The 12,390-nt window shown below is 44.4% G+C and overlaps 1 protein-coding gene across 1 annotated transcript in view; it reads left to right on the top strand.

The window, feature by feature from the left end:
* Positions 1–12,390, top strand: part of LOC131071209 (protein CONSERVED ONLY IN THE GREEN LINEAGE 160, chloroplastic) — a 104,144-nt gene that overhangs the window by 44,409 nt on the left and 47,345 nt on the right. The gene's annotated exons all lie outside the window — the stretch shown is intronic.

Here is a 12,390-nt window from a genome sequence, read left to right as displayed (position 1 = left end):
TCCTTACCTTAGTTTGTCTCCAGTTTCTCCTGAACCCTGAGGTTCCGAAGTTCTTTCCCTAGCTTAGCCCCTCCTCTCCTTAGCCTTTCTCTCTTTTCTCCGGGACTCCGGAACCCCGAGGTTCCAAAGTTCCTTGTGTTGCTGGGAATAATCATTATGTCATGTTGTCGTATTATGTTATGTTGTCGTCGGTAATCATGAGTTACAACACTCAGTTAGTCATCCCGAAGGGCAGTTGGACGCGACGGTTGGTCGCATCCCTTTGGGTATTATATATTGCATACCTTCCCTTCGTAGTGGCATCATCATAGTCGTATCTGGGTGTAATGTTATAAGCACTTGATGTACATGGACTATTGAATTAATACAAAAATTGGTTCTTTAATATATTTCAATTATGTTCTGTGCATTTACTTCCCGCGTTTAATCGTTTACCCGTATGTGGCAAACATTTGGCGCCGTTGCCTAGACATACTCGGGAAAGGAAGGAGCAGATGGCGTACGGACACGATGGGCCTACCCGTTGGTGAGATTAACCCAGAGGCCGACGACGCGCAAACGAAGCTCTACGACAGAGAAGACATTGCAACGAGGGAATTCTCAATCCTGCTTCAGGTGGCCATCGAGACCTACGTCCAAAGAGAGGCCACGAAGGCTGAAGTTCCAACAAGTGCCGTGTGGACCGCACTGGAAGTTAGCCCCGCAGTGAATCGGTTGATGAACCACTTCCCCCTGTTGCTTGCACAAGCATCACTGGCACAACAAACTCGCCTGGAGGAGATTGCCCGTGAGGAGCGATGCCAACAAGTCCTCCAATAGTACGAAGAAAACAGTCGTCGCTGGAAAGCGGAGCGTGATGGCACAAGGCCAAGGGGAAATTGAACCATGTAATAATCCCGGCACAATGTTGACATAAATTGTGGCCGAAAGGGAAAATAATATAAGTTTTTTTTTTTTTTTTTGTGTACATGGCGTGTGCTTGCTATGTACGGAAGTGATTTATGCTCAATATACTAAATAAGGACAAAAATAAAAAGATACAAAGTGACGAATGGGAAGTGGCACAAAGAGCGTTGAATCTCAGACAACAAATAGAACGAAGGCGTAGGCTAAGGCAGCTTGCTGAGGGACGACTGGCCGAGGGGTTGCTCGAAGGGAACCTAGGAGGTGTCACGGAGGTTGCGGAGGAAGAGATAGACAGAGAGAATTACACTCTCTACACTGTCGTAGGGTTGGTCGAAGGGAACCTAGGAGTCACGGAGGTAGAGATAGACGGAGAGAATTACACTCTCTACACTGTCATAGGGTTGCTTGAAGGGAACCTAGGAGTCACGGAGGGTGCCGAAGGAGAACTCTACAGTTCGCCAGAATACCACTGTAGGGTAAGAAGTCGCGAAGAGCTGGTGGAACAAACAAGGCGAAGTCTAAACCTGATCAATGCTACCAGAGACCTACTAAAGAACTTGTCCATTTCGGAGGACAACTGGAGGGAGACGACTGAAGGTGACGGTGCGGCCAACGGTGCCGGGGGACACAAGGGTACCGTACGGGAGGCAATTTGTTCGGTTCGGGGTCAACAACCTTCTCCGGAGGACCCACGAGTGGAGGGTCAGGTGCAGGAGGCGGAGGCGGAGGATCACCAGGTACAAGCACACAAGGCACCAGAGGAGCGAGACCCAGCAGTGGGATGGCAAGTAAGTAGAAGCTGCCGAAGTTCAACGGTGACGAGAAGGAAGATCCCGTCCGCCATTGCCGCACTTGCGAAACCATATGGTCAGCGAACGGTGTTACCGACTAGGACGAATGGGTAACACAATTTCCAGCAACCTTAAGGGGAGTGGCCATCGATTGGTAATCCGATACGGATAAGACCAAAGTCGGCACATGGCCCCACCTGAAGGAGTTTGAGATAGAGTTCCACCTCCTCAAAGACGACAATGAAATAGTAGCCGAAATCTATGGCACAAAGCAGAACAAGAACGAGATGGTCCGAGCCTATAGTCGGCGGCTCAAGGAACTGTTGGGGAAAATGGAGAGTCAACCAGTGGATGGGTTGAAAAAGAGATGGTTCATGGAGGGACTGAAACACTCCCTCCGGAAGAAGATGAAAATTGTTCCACCAACCTCGTACGAAGATGCATATAATAGAGCGATGGATCTCGAGAGCGAGACCAAGACATCCAAGAAGAAAAAGGAGGATAGCTCGTTCGAGGATGATGACTCTTCCGAGGGAAGTAGCAGCGATGGCGAATCTGGCAAAAAGGTGCAAGCGCTCCAGAAAAACATGGAGAGAATGAGGAGAGAATTTAAAGCAATGAGAAGCACGGGTCGGACCGGAGGGGATGTATGGTGTATGAAGTGCAAAGAGGAAGGACATACGAAGGGTACTTGTCCGAGGAAGGCCTTTTGCGAGATTTGCCAAGTGATGGGACACTCCATCAAGGAGTGCCCATACAACATGAAAACACGAAACCAACAAGTATTGCTTACGCAAGAACAACCAACTACATCGGGCGGTACCGGCAGCTCCCAGGCGAACAACAATGCAACATCAGGAGGCTATCGAGATAACCGGTGGCGAGAAAAAAACAACAATAACAACAATAACAACAATAACAATACAAGGAGCCGGATCCAATACGACCCCAAAGGCCGACCGATGATACAATGCAGAGCATGCAACCAGTGGGGGCACTTCGCCCGAGACTGCACGAAGGGAGAGGCCACACAATATTTGTGCAAATGGTGTGGACCAGGAGACCACGAAGACGCCGCCTGCCTGAAGTCCGGCGTCAACTTGCTTAATATCGAGGAAACCAAAGAAGAGGAAGTGCTGGCTGTAACCCGCGCCCAAGCCAGACAAGCAATGTGCCCAGACCCGGAGACGGAGAAGCGAAGGGTACGAGAAGCACAGGAAGAAAGTGAGAAAGAGATACGAGAGGGGGCGAAGGCGAAGGGTACGACGGGTACTTCTAGCTGACCAGAGGCGGAGGAGGCTATACTAAATCAAATTTTAAAATTGGAGGTGCCTGTGAAGGTACACGACCTCCTCCAGATGATGCCTCAATTACGAACGGTGTTGCTGAATAATCTCTCCCAACCACGCACCAATACCAACCACCGCACAGATGTTCCTGAGGGGTCTGCAATAGACCCCAGGCTGCTGGCAGTTAACACTGGAAGGAACCCGACCATTGTGGAGATGGGTATCCTTGGCACCATTCTAATCGATACCATCGTCGATGGTGGATCAGGAGTGAATGTTCTTCCAGAAGAAACCTGGCGGAAGCTAGGGAAGCCGACGCTGTGGCCATCTACATTCAATCTGCTGGGAGCAGATCAGCATGGAATCAAACCCATTGGGACACTGATGGGCCAGCAAGTTACCATCGGGACGCAACCCTTCATACTGGATTTCGTGGTAATCCCACTAAAGAAAAAAGGGTATGATGCGATCTTAGGGAGAGGGTGGCTGGTGGCAGCCAAGGCCACCCACAACTGGAAGAAGAACACTTTGTCTATGGAGAATGGAGGAAGGAAGTTTATCATAGACCTTGGGACGCAGTTGGTTAGTGAGGAACTGGCATCATCTTCGGAATCAGAGGGTGAAGGAGAAGGCGACCTGAGGGACGAAGGACGGGGCTGTAGGGAGCCCAACGACGAAGGGATTCTCAAACTAGGAGAGTGCTCCGAGGATGAGACGAGGTCATTGAACGGGCTCTTCCACTGGCAGATGGAGGATTACGAAATGTTCCAGAGCTACAGGCTCGAAGTAGAGGAACCAGAGCAAGTAACAGAGGAGGTGTACCTGCCAGAATACACAGAATATTGGAAGGGAGACGCCCCAAACCTCGGTGACGTAGATAATCCCAAGATCATTCGTGTCGACAATGATTGGAACCTTGTGTGGAAGGCTGCAGCCTTCAAAATCTTTATTCTTCTTCTTCTTCTTATGTACGGGAAGGAGACCGTGGTTCTTGTAGAATTTATGGTTCCAGGTCTTTGGATGGCCATTGAAAATAGACTTGCCATCAACGGGTCCAAACGGAAACCCTACCACGAGAAGCGTGCAGGGGACCCGAGCGGCCGGAAGGACACCCGAGAGGATGGAAGGGGACTCGAGAGGCATGGGACCAAAGCGGGAGACTCTCGAGCGAGGCAAACCGAAAAGGATGAAGGGCGATCCCAGAGGCATGGGACTCGAGCCGAAGACTCTCGACAGTTAGATTAGGAAAAAAAAAAGAAAAAAAAGTGTGGTGGTGGAACCCCCGTGCGGGGGAAACATCCTCGGGACTGGGACGAGGGTTTTTAGGTAGGGGACGCGTCCCCGGGTTTCGTAGCTCGAGACATTACAATCCGCAGCCCTGAAGGAGCACGGCGACAGAGGCGGCGGTTTAAAAGAGGGTGAAAGGGAAAATACCACGGCACGACAGGGATAAATGGTGGTGATGGCACGTGAAAAAAAACAAAAAAAACGACGACTAGATTTAAAATCATTCGATGGAGTCTGTAGCCAGGACACTGAAAAATTAGAGTGGAGAAGCAGGTTTTTGGCATCTTAAAATATCAAAAAAATGACCCCGCTGGGGGCACTGCCCCTAGACCCCAGTTTATTTTTGAGCTACATTACACTTTTTGGAGTTGGGCGAAGGGCATCCGAGAAGTCATGGTAAGTGTTGGGGTTGTTCCGTACTGTGAGAAAGAAGCTTGAAGCTAAGCATTGACGGGGAAGCCATAAGCCGTAGAGGGAGACGGATTTGGAGGTTGCGAACAAACAGAGTTTGAAGGAAGGCATTACAAGAACGCAAAGTCGTACGACACCAGGTAGTTATTCAGTTCAGTTATCAGCCTTTGGGAAGTGTGATGGAGGATTTGAGGTGTCTCCTAGCCTTTGTGCCAGAAGGTTGTGGCCACTCCCAGGCATGAATGGTACGCTTTGAGGACCTCGGAGTATGTCTCGACTGGACGTGAGGTTGCCTTGGTGGATGCACAGAGGGCTCGGGAGTAGCTGACCACCAGGTTGGAGGCAGTAGTAGCGTGAGACTTAGCTCAACGTACCCAGCAGTTGGATGCCGAGAGGGCAGCGCAGGTGGCTATCGCGGACAAATTGGCTAGGGAGACAGTATCACTTGAGTAGCAGTTGGTGGAGGCTGAGACTAAAAAGCGTGTTTTGCAGACAAGTTTGATGGTAGCAGAAAAGGGTTTTCAGGCGAGGACGCAACAGGTGTATGAGTTCCAGGCTCGACTGGCGTTAGCAGTTCCTGCAGTTCTCTACCTTGGTTCTGTTTAATGTCATCTCTATTTTGTATTAAGTCGTTCGGAGACGACTTCTTTTCTTGGGGGGGATGATGTTGCTGGGAATAATCATTATGTCATGTTGTCGTATTATGTTATGTTGTCGTCGGTAATCATGAGTTATGGCAGTTAGTTAGTTGTCTCGAAGGGCAGTTGGACGCGACGGTTGGTTGCACCCCTTCGGGTATTATATATTGCATACCTTCCCTTCGTAGTGGCATCATCATAGTCGTATCTAGGTGTAATGTTATAAGCACTTGATGTACATGGACTGTTGAATTAATACAGAAACTGGTTCTTTATATTTCAATTATGTTATGTGCATTTACTTCCTGCGTTTAATCGTTTGCCACATACCGTATGTGGCAAACACCTTGTCCCTTTTCTCCTTCCCTCTTCGGAACTCCGGAACCCCGAGGTTCCGAAGGTCCTAGCCTTTCTTTCCTTCACCTCTTCTCTTAAGCTTCTCCTTTGCTCGGAACTCTGGAACCCTGAGGTTCCAAAGTTCCCCTTCTCTCTTTAGCCTTTCCCTTTCTTTTTTGGAACTCCGGAACCCTGAGGTTCCGAAGTTCCCTTTGCGCAGTTCCCCGGAACTCCAGAATCCCGAGGTTCCGAAGTTCTTTCCCTAGCTTAGCCCCTCCTCTCCTTAGCCTTACTCTCTTTTCTTAGGAACTCCAGAACCCCGAGGTTCTGAAGTTCCCCTTCTCTCTTTAGCCTTTCCCTTTCTTCTTCGGAACTCCGGAACCCTGAGGTTCCGAAGTTCCCTTTGCGCAGTTCCTCGGAACTCTGGAACCCTGAGCCCCCGAAGTTCCCTTCCCTTGCCTTTCCCGGAACCCTGGACCCTTGAGGTTTCGAGGTTCCCTCCTTCCCCTTTTGCCTTCTCTCCCTAGTTCCTCCGGAACTCCGAAACCTCGAGGTTCTGAAGTTCCTTTCCTAGCCCTCCTTTCTCCTATCCCGGAACTCTGGAAAGGGCAAGGGTGGTTTTATTGTCTCCTTCCCTTGTCTTCCTCACTTTGGGAGTCCGAGCTTCCGAAGTCTCCGAGCTTCCTTTCGACTGGCGACACTTTCGGATGGCGTGATCGACACTCAAGGCCTTTAATGCTCTGACAATTTTGGTGACTTTTTGTGGAGCCACAAGGGTGTATTAAATGTTTTGGTAGGATTTCCATCAAGGGAGGTACGAGGGCCATGCTGGGTGTCTTATGTCATGTCTGACTTTGGAAGGTCAGTCGATATCTTCCTCAGAATTGCCTTTGGAGGTATGGCTAGGTTGCTTGCATGTACAAGTCAAGTGCATGCACTTCTCTGCACTTCCAGACTGACATGCAGGGGTTATGATCACCATTGTAACCCATTTCTCTATATAAGGTTGTGAAGCCTTATTGTAAAGGGTTCTCTCCCTGTTGGCTTGAGCTTTCTTATGCTCTTCTCTTCTCTTGAAGACTTGTAATTATTTTTGCATTTCTGCAACTGTAAGATTGGCTTTTGGCCTTATAATTAATTGAAAATCACCATTCTTGCCTTCTTTCAATCTATGCATGCTGTGTATGTTTTGTTACCTTCATCATAGGTGTATGTCTTGTGGCTTTTCTCTCCATATATGTTGTGTTAACTTGTTTTCTGAGTGTGACTTGTGGGAATCCTTCTCCCCTCTTGACACTCAATGAATTCTAACCTCCATACATGAATTGGAGTCACTCATGCTACTGAAGTCTGTGCATCTCTTGGGTGTTTCAATTAATTCTTTGTGTCATCTCGGTTGGGAGAGGAACAATCTCTTCTTGGTGCATCACCTCCTTTTATTTCCAGCAATTCTTTCTTCCCTTTACCTTTGCAATTTGTTAGGATAGGCTTAGGAGTTAGTTTGAAGTGTTGAGTTGGTTCAACACCTGCACCTATTTGAAGAAGGAAGCCAGCCTTCTCCGGAGATTCAACCCCTTGTGCAAGGTCCCACACTTCGGGGTTGTTTCCATGTTTCACAAGGTTGCTGAGTTGGTAGCTTAGCAAGGGTGCAAGCTTTTGTGATAACTGGTAGGATATGACCTAATGCATGTCATGGGTCGTGGGAAGGATAGGACCTACCACAACTTACCTACAAGTTACACATACAAGGACACATTCACCCAAGCAAGTTGCACCTTAAAATTTCACATAACTGACTTGTGTTGTAACAAGCAAAAGAACTATGCAAATTAAATTACAACAATTTCAACTTGAAGCAGAAAGAAAGGAAACATTTGTAGTTTTTTTATTTCCAACATTAATTAACTGAAAGGAAACTTGAACTTAAAACTGAATACTTGAATTTAACAGAGATCTATGCTATGAGCAAAATAGTAGATACAAATGAAAACTTTAACAAGTCAAATTAAATGAATAGAGAGGTGTAGAAGATACATTTTTCTAGATGCCAAATTCTGATCTTTCATAACTTTACCATTAGACCATTGAGTAGGGAAAGCATCATCGGGGCGCTTTTCCGCCCAACCACGAACTTACTAGTCCCTCGCGCTATATCCAACTGAATTGGCCCGACCCTTCGTAAGGAGGTAATGGAAAGTAGAACTCGTGCCATCTAAGACTGGTGTATAATCCTATACAGCTCCCTAGTTGGTCATACACTATAGGATACCCCTAACTAGTATGACCTCTGACCAGGGTGTAATTTGGACTATGTTTTTGACTGACACTCTTGGTAAGAGTATCACCTTGGCCAAAGGTTTTCAAATAGTTGTAATCACACTTAAGTGTGAAGTCAATGTTCCACCCTTTTCGACTGCAATTTAGGGTTCTAGGCGAGGGTCTTGTAAAAAGTAAGTTTTAAACTTAAAGTTGACTATATTCGTACTCACATAGATACTCGTTGCCACACAAGAGTGTTACATGAATTTTGTTAACAAACACTATTTCTCTTTTGAGGCTTTCTATTTTATTCCTCTCGTAAGTCGCTGTATTAAGTATTTAGAAATATAACTAACCCCTTGATTAGGAAAGATAAAAGGACTTAAGAGCCACTAGCTTCTCATGTACTCCTTAAGTTTTGGATGAATATCATGCATGACATGTCTGTTGATGTGTTTTTTAGGCACATGCAAACATAGAATAAAATACCTAAAAGTATCTTATCCTCTCTTGATCAAAGTCTCTCAAATGCTGAAGATTGGCTTAAGGATCACTTGAGACAACTCCAAGGTTCATAAATGTCGGGTCACGACATGTGGATAAGCACAGTTGATCGTTGTGTTTGCTGTTTCATCAAGGGGCCTTATGTATTCTTAAGACATGAATGTTCAAGGAATGGTGTTTAAGTGATATGCAATGAAGCTCTTTTACTACTACTACTAGACGTTTATCAAAAAATAGCAAAAGGATAGGATTGAGGGACGCTAAAACTATATCTAGGACTGCAAGGATGAAGGATGATTTTAGTGAAACTCAACTAGTCTTAGTTTTGCCAAACAAGAACAACTCCACTAAGGCTAATGCAATCTTCTAAGGAGATCAAATGAATTTCAAATTATTATCAAGCAAAGACACCATCAATTGGATGCATATCAATGATTAAATAACAATTGAACCTAAGCACATTTAAATATTCCAGTTGACCACACAAGGCATATTTGCAATCAACAAACAGCTAGTGGTATGGATTAAGAGTTCCACCATAAATCATATGCAACATTCTATCATTCAATTCTAATACTTAAACAAAATTCTAAAACTTGGATCGAGAAGATGAATAACCATGCATATGCTCCAAAGATTAAGTAGAAAACACCACACTTCAATGTCTTTATTAATCCAATAGCAAAATAGCAACAATTGTTCAAGTTCCTCTCATACATACAAATAAAAGAAAATGGCAGCTTATAGAGAGCTCCAAATTGAAAGAGGGCCAAGATTGCCCTGAAATGGACAGTTGAGATCAAAACCCTAATAAGGGTTAGTTGTGGCCAACTAACCTATTACATAATCAACCAATAGAAATAAGGCATGTTTTGGCACAAACTTCGAGAAAATCTCCTCCAATGAGAAAATACACACCACATGCAACTCATAACAAACTTTCTTCTAGAAGTTCATTTCCTTGATCCTTCTCTCTGATGGCAAATAATGAATCTGGACATCACTGCGTTGAGCTCCTCCATGGACAAGTTAGGCAAATTATTGAGTTTGAACTCGATCACCTCCAATGCATCAGCACAAGTAGCAAAGACCTTTTGCCATTCCATTTCCCGTTTTCGAAACATTCCCATGAAGGCCATGAATGAACATGCTCCCGTCAAAACAACATTTGAGAATCCCGTGGTTGGCAAGAAGGTAAACTTTACCTGATTATGCAATTCCTGAGCACTAAAACCATCTTCATCAAGCATGTCTTGCAGGAACATTTCTCTAGTTGAAATGATGAATTGTTCTTGAATTGCTTTGAGCAATTCCTCCATCTTGATGCAATCATCCTTTGTCTTATCAATAGTTTCCTTCTTAGTCACCAAAATGCAATACCATTTGTTGAAGTCATAAACTGCTTTTGCATCCATTACTCCACCATCAATCAACATTTGTTTGGGAATTTCCTTCAATGCTTGTAAACGTGGAATAGTCTTATCTCGGATGAACTGAAATTCATCCCATATCTCCATAATGTTCTGGATTCTGCACAAGAATGTGGTGACTCTATCATAAGTTTATAGATACTCATGAGTGAAGGCACTAGCTTGCTGAAAAGCATTCTCGATCCATGTCTTAGTGGTTTGAGCTATTATCCTTGTTTCTTCTGCCCCTTCAACTGTTTCTTTGGAAAGTATTTGAAGTGGAGGAGGTGCATCTTCCTCTTGTCTGGAAGACATACGATGGATGTAATCTATCAATTGCTTGTTCTCTTCTTTCAATTGCTTCTTTTTTCTGACCTCGATCTCCAATTGCTCTTCCATGTTAGAGGCTGATCCTCTAAACTCTTCAACAACCTGAGTGCAAGTGATAGGACTGATGTTTATCTCCCTTATGTCATAATCTTCTGCAGTGATTTGATCCCTGGGCTTATCATATTTAGGAACAACTACTTGCACCTTTCGTGAGCCATATGCATCTTTCACAATTCTGGAATACTTCTTAGGCTTCTTTTCTTCGTTTTGCTCCACAATTGCAAGCCAAGTATCCAAATGTCTAACCTCATCTACTATTGTCACTTGTTTCTTCTTCATTCTTTCTTTCAACTATTCAGGTGCTTGATCATCCAACTCTTCTAAATCAGATTGTTGCTGATTGCTATTGGGGGCCATGAATGTGTCTTTATGATGTCCTTGATTCTGATCCTCAACATCCATGTCTTGTACTGCTTCATTGGTATTGATTTGCTGATCATAGATATGTTCTTCATCATGAGGTGGTGAATTAACCTCTTGGTCCTCTTGCTGATTGGTGTCATTAGATTCATTGACACTCCTTCTGTCTTGTGTATTATGAACAACTCCTTCATCTTCCTGCGAGATGTTCTTCCCTTTCAATGTTGCATTCATATCTACAAAGATATTCACTTCTCTTTCAGAAGGAGTACTAGTGGTAGATGGAGTCCTTGTTGATTTTTGCTTCTTTTGTTGAGTTGCATTATCATCCATCCTTTTCCTCTTATTTGCTTGGGCTTGTGAACTTTCAGGGATATCCTGTTGATTGCTCTCTCCTTGTGTGTGTGCTGCATTTCCTGCATTTTCATCTTCGGACTCCTCTGATTCTTCATATTGATAGGATGATGATTCTTCATTATCCATTCGGTCGTATGCCAAAGTGATTCCTTTTGCTCTCAACTTATCTGATTGATACAATATCCATTTCCTGGTGTTGTCTTGCACTATTTGACTTACAACTTCTAATTGAGTCACCTCAAGAGCATATCAATCTATTGAAGGAAGGGGCTTATCCTTTTCTTTTTTGTAGTGTGGTAATATCACATCTTCATCCCCTTCAATCTGATCCGGTACTCGCAATACTTTTGTTTGTCTGATCAATTTGAGAGAGAATCATGAGTATGTTCTTTCTCTTATCTCGAAATGATCAACTGCATTAGCCCAATGATCCTCTACATGCATGATGTGGGGAAACCTCTCTTTATTTACTGTTCGGATGTTATGATAGGGATCAAAATTGCTTCTTGAGGTGTGAACCCTGAGATTATAGTATTGTAGTTCTTCCTCCGCTGCTTGTGCTGCTAAATAGGTAGGGCATGTTTCAAGTCATTTTCCCACCGAGACTGGGAAAGTAGTCTTTGCTTTCTTCCTTTTCTTCTTGATTGCATCATATTCTAGCAGTTGTCTGGACACTTCTAACAACACCATTTTGTCAGTAGGATATCTTGGTAATCGATAGGCATATGAAGAACACCCTTGTATCCTCAAATATGTGAATTTTGGAAATTGAGTATACCAACATCCATACTTCTTTATTAGGTTCATTGACTCCTTGGATAGTTTGATATGAGTGCCTCCTTGCAATCTCCTCACAATGTGCATGGTGAATGCATCATTCACCCTTCTGAAATGAGCAACACTATTTTTTAATTGCAACTGTGGATATGCATCGTATGAGAGCATTTGTCCTTCTGCTGGTCGAACAGGTCCTCTATTATTCAAACCTTTGTATCTTGCCAAAATGTATATCAAGTATGAGCTCATGTAAAATGTCTTAGTTTGCTCAACATTTCTCAACTGCTCATGTAGATTATCACTGACTATCTTAGCCCAATTGATTATGTTGGCACCTTTAATTACTTCTTCTATGTAGTACCACATCCAAGAGTCGTAGGATGCCGATTGTGGAGATCCTATGACCCTGTTCAGCATCATTATGAGCTCAGTGATTCCTTCCTTGAAATCTGATTTGAGGAGCATCTTCTTGGGTACTCTCTTAGTACTACTCCATGGTTCTACGACCCAATTCTTGTTGAGGATATCATCGCACATATCAGGTTTGCTTTGATATAGTGCTTGTGCATCATCCTTACTCTTGTAAATTAACTTGTCATATGTGGGCACTGTTGTGAGGTATTCACACATTGCTCCATTGCAAATGGGGACCCCCACTTTTCGCTTTCTAGGATTT

This window comes from Cryptomeria japonica, chromosome 7 (genome assembly GCF_030272615.1).
Source record: "Cryptomeria japonica chromosome 7, Sugi_1.0, whole genome shotgun sequence".
Lineage (NCBI taxonomy): Eukaryota > Viridiplantae > Streptophyta > Pinopsida > Cupressales > Cupressaceae > Cryptomeria > Cryptomeria japonica.
The sequence above is the reverse complement of the archived record's forward strand: the minus strand, read 5'-3'. Positions and strand labels throughout refer to the sequence as shown.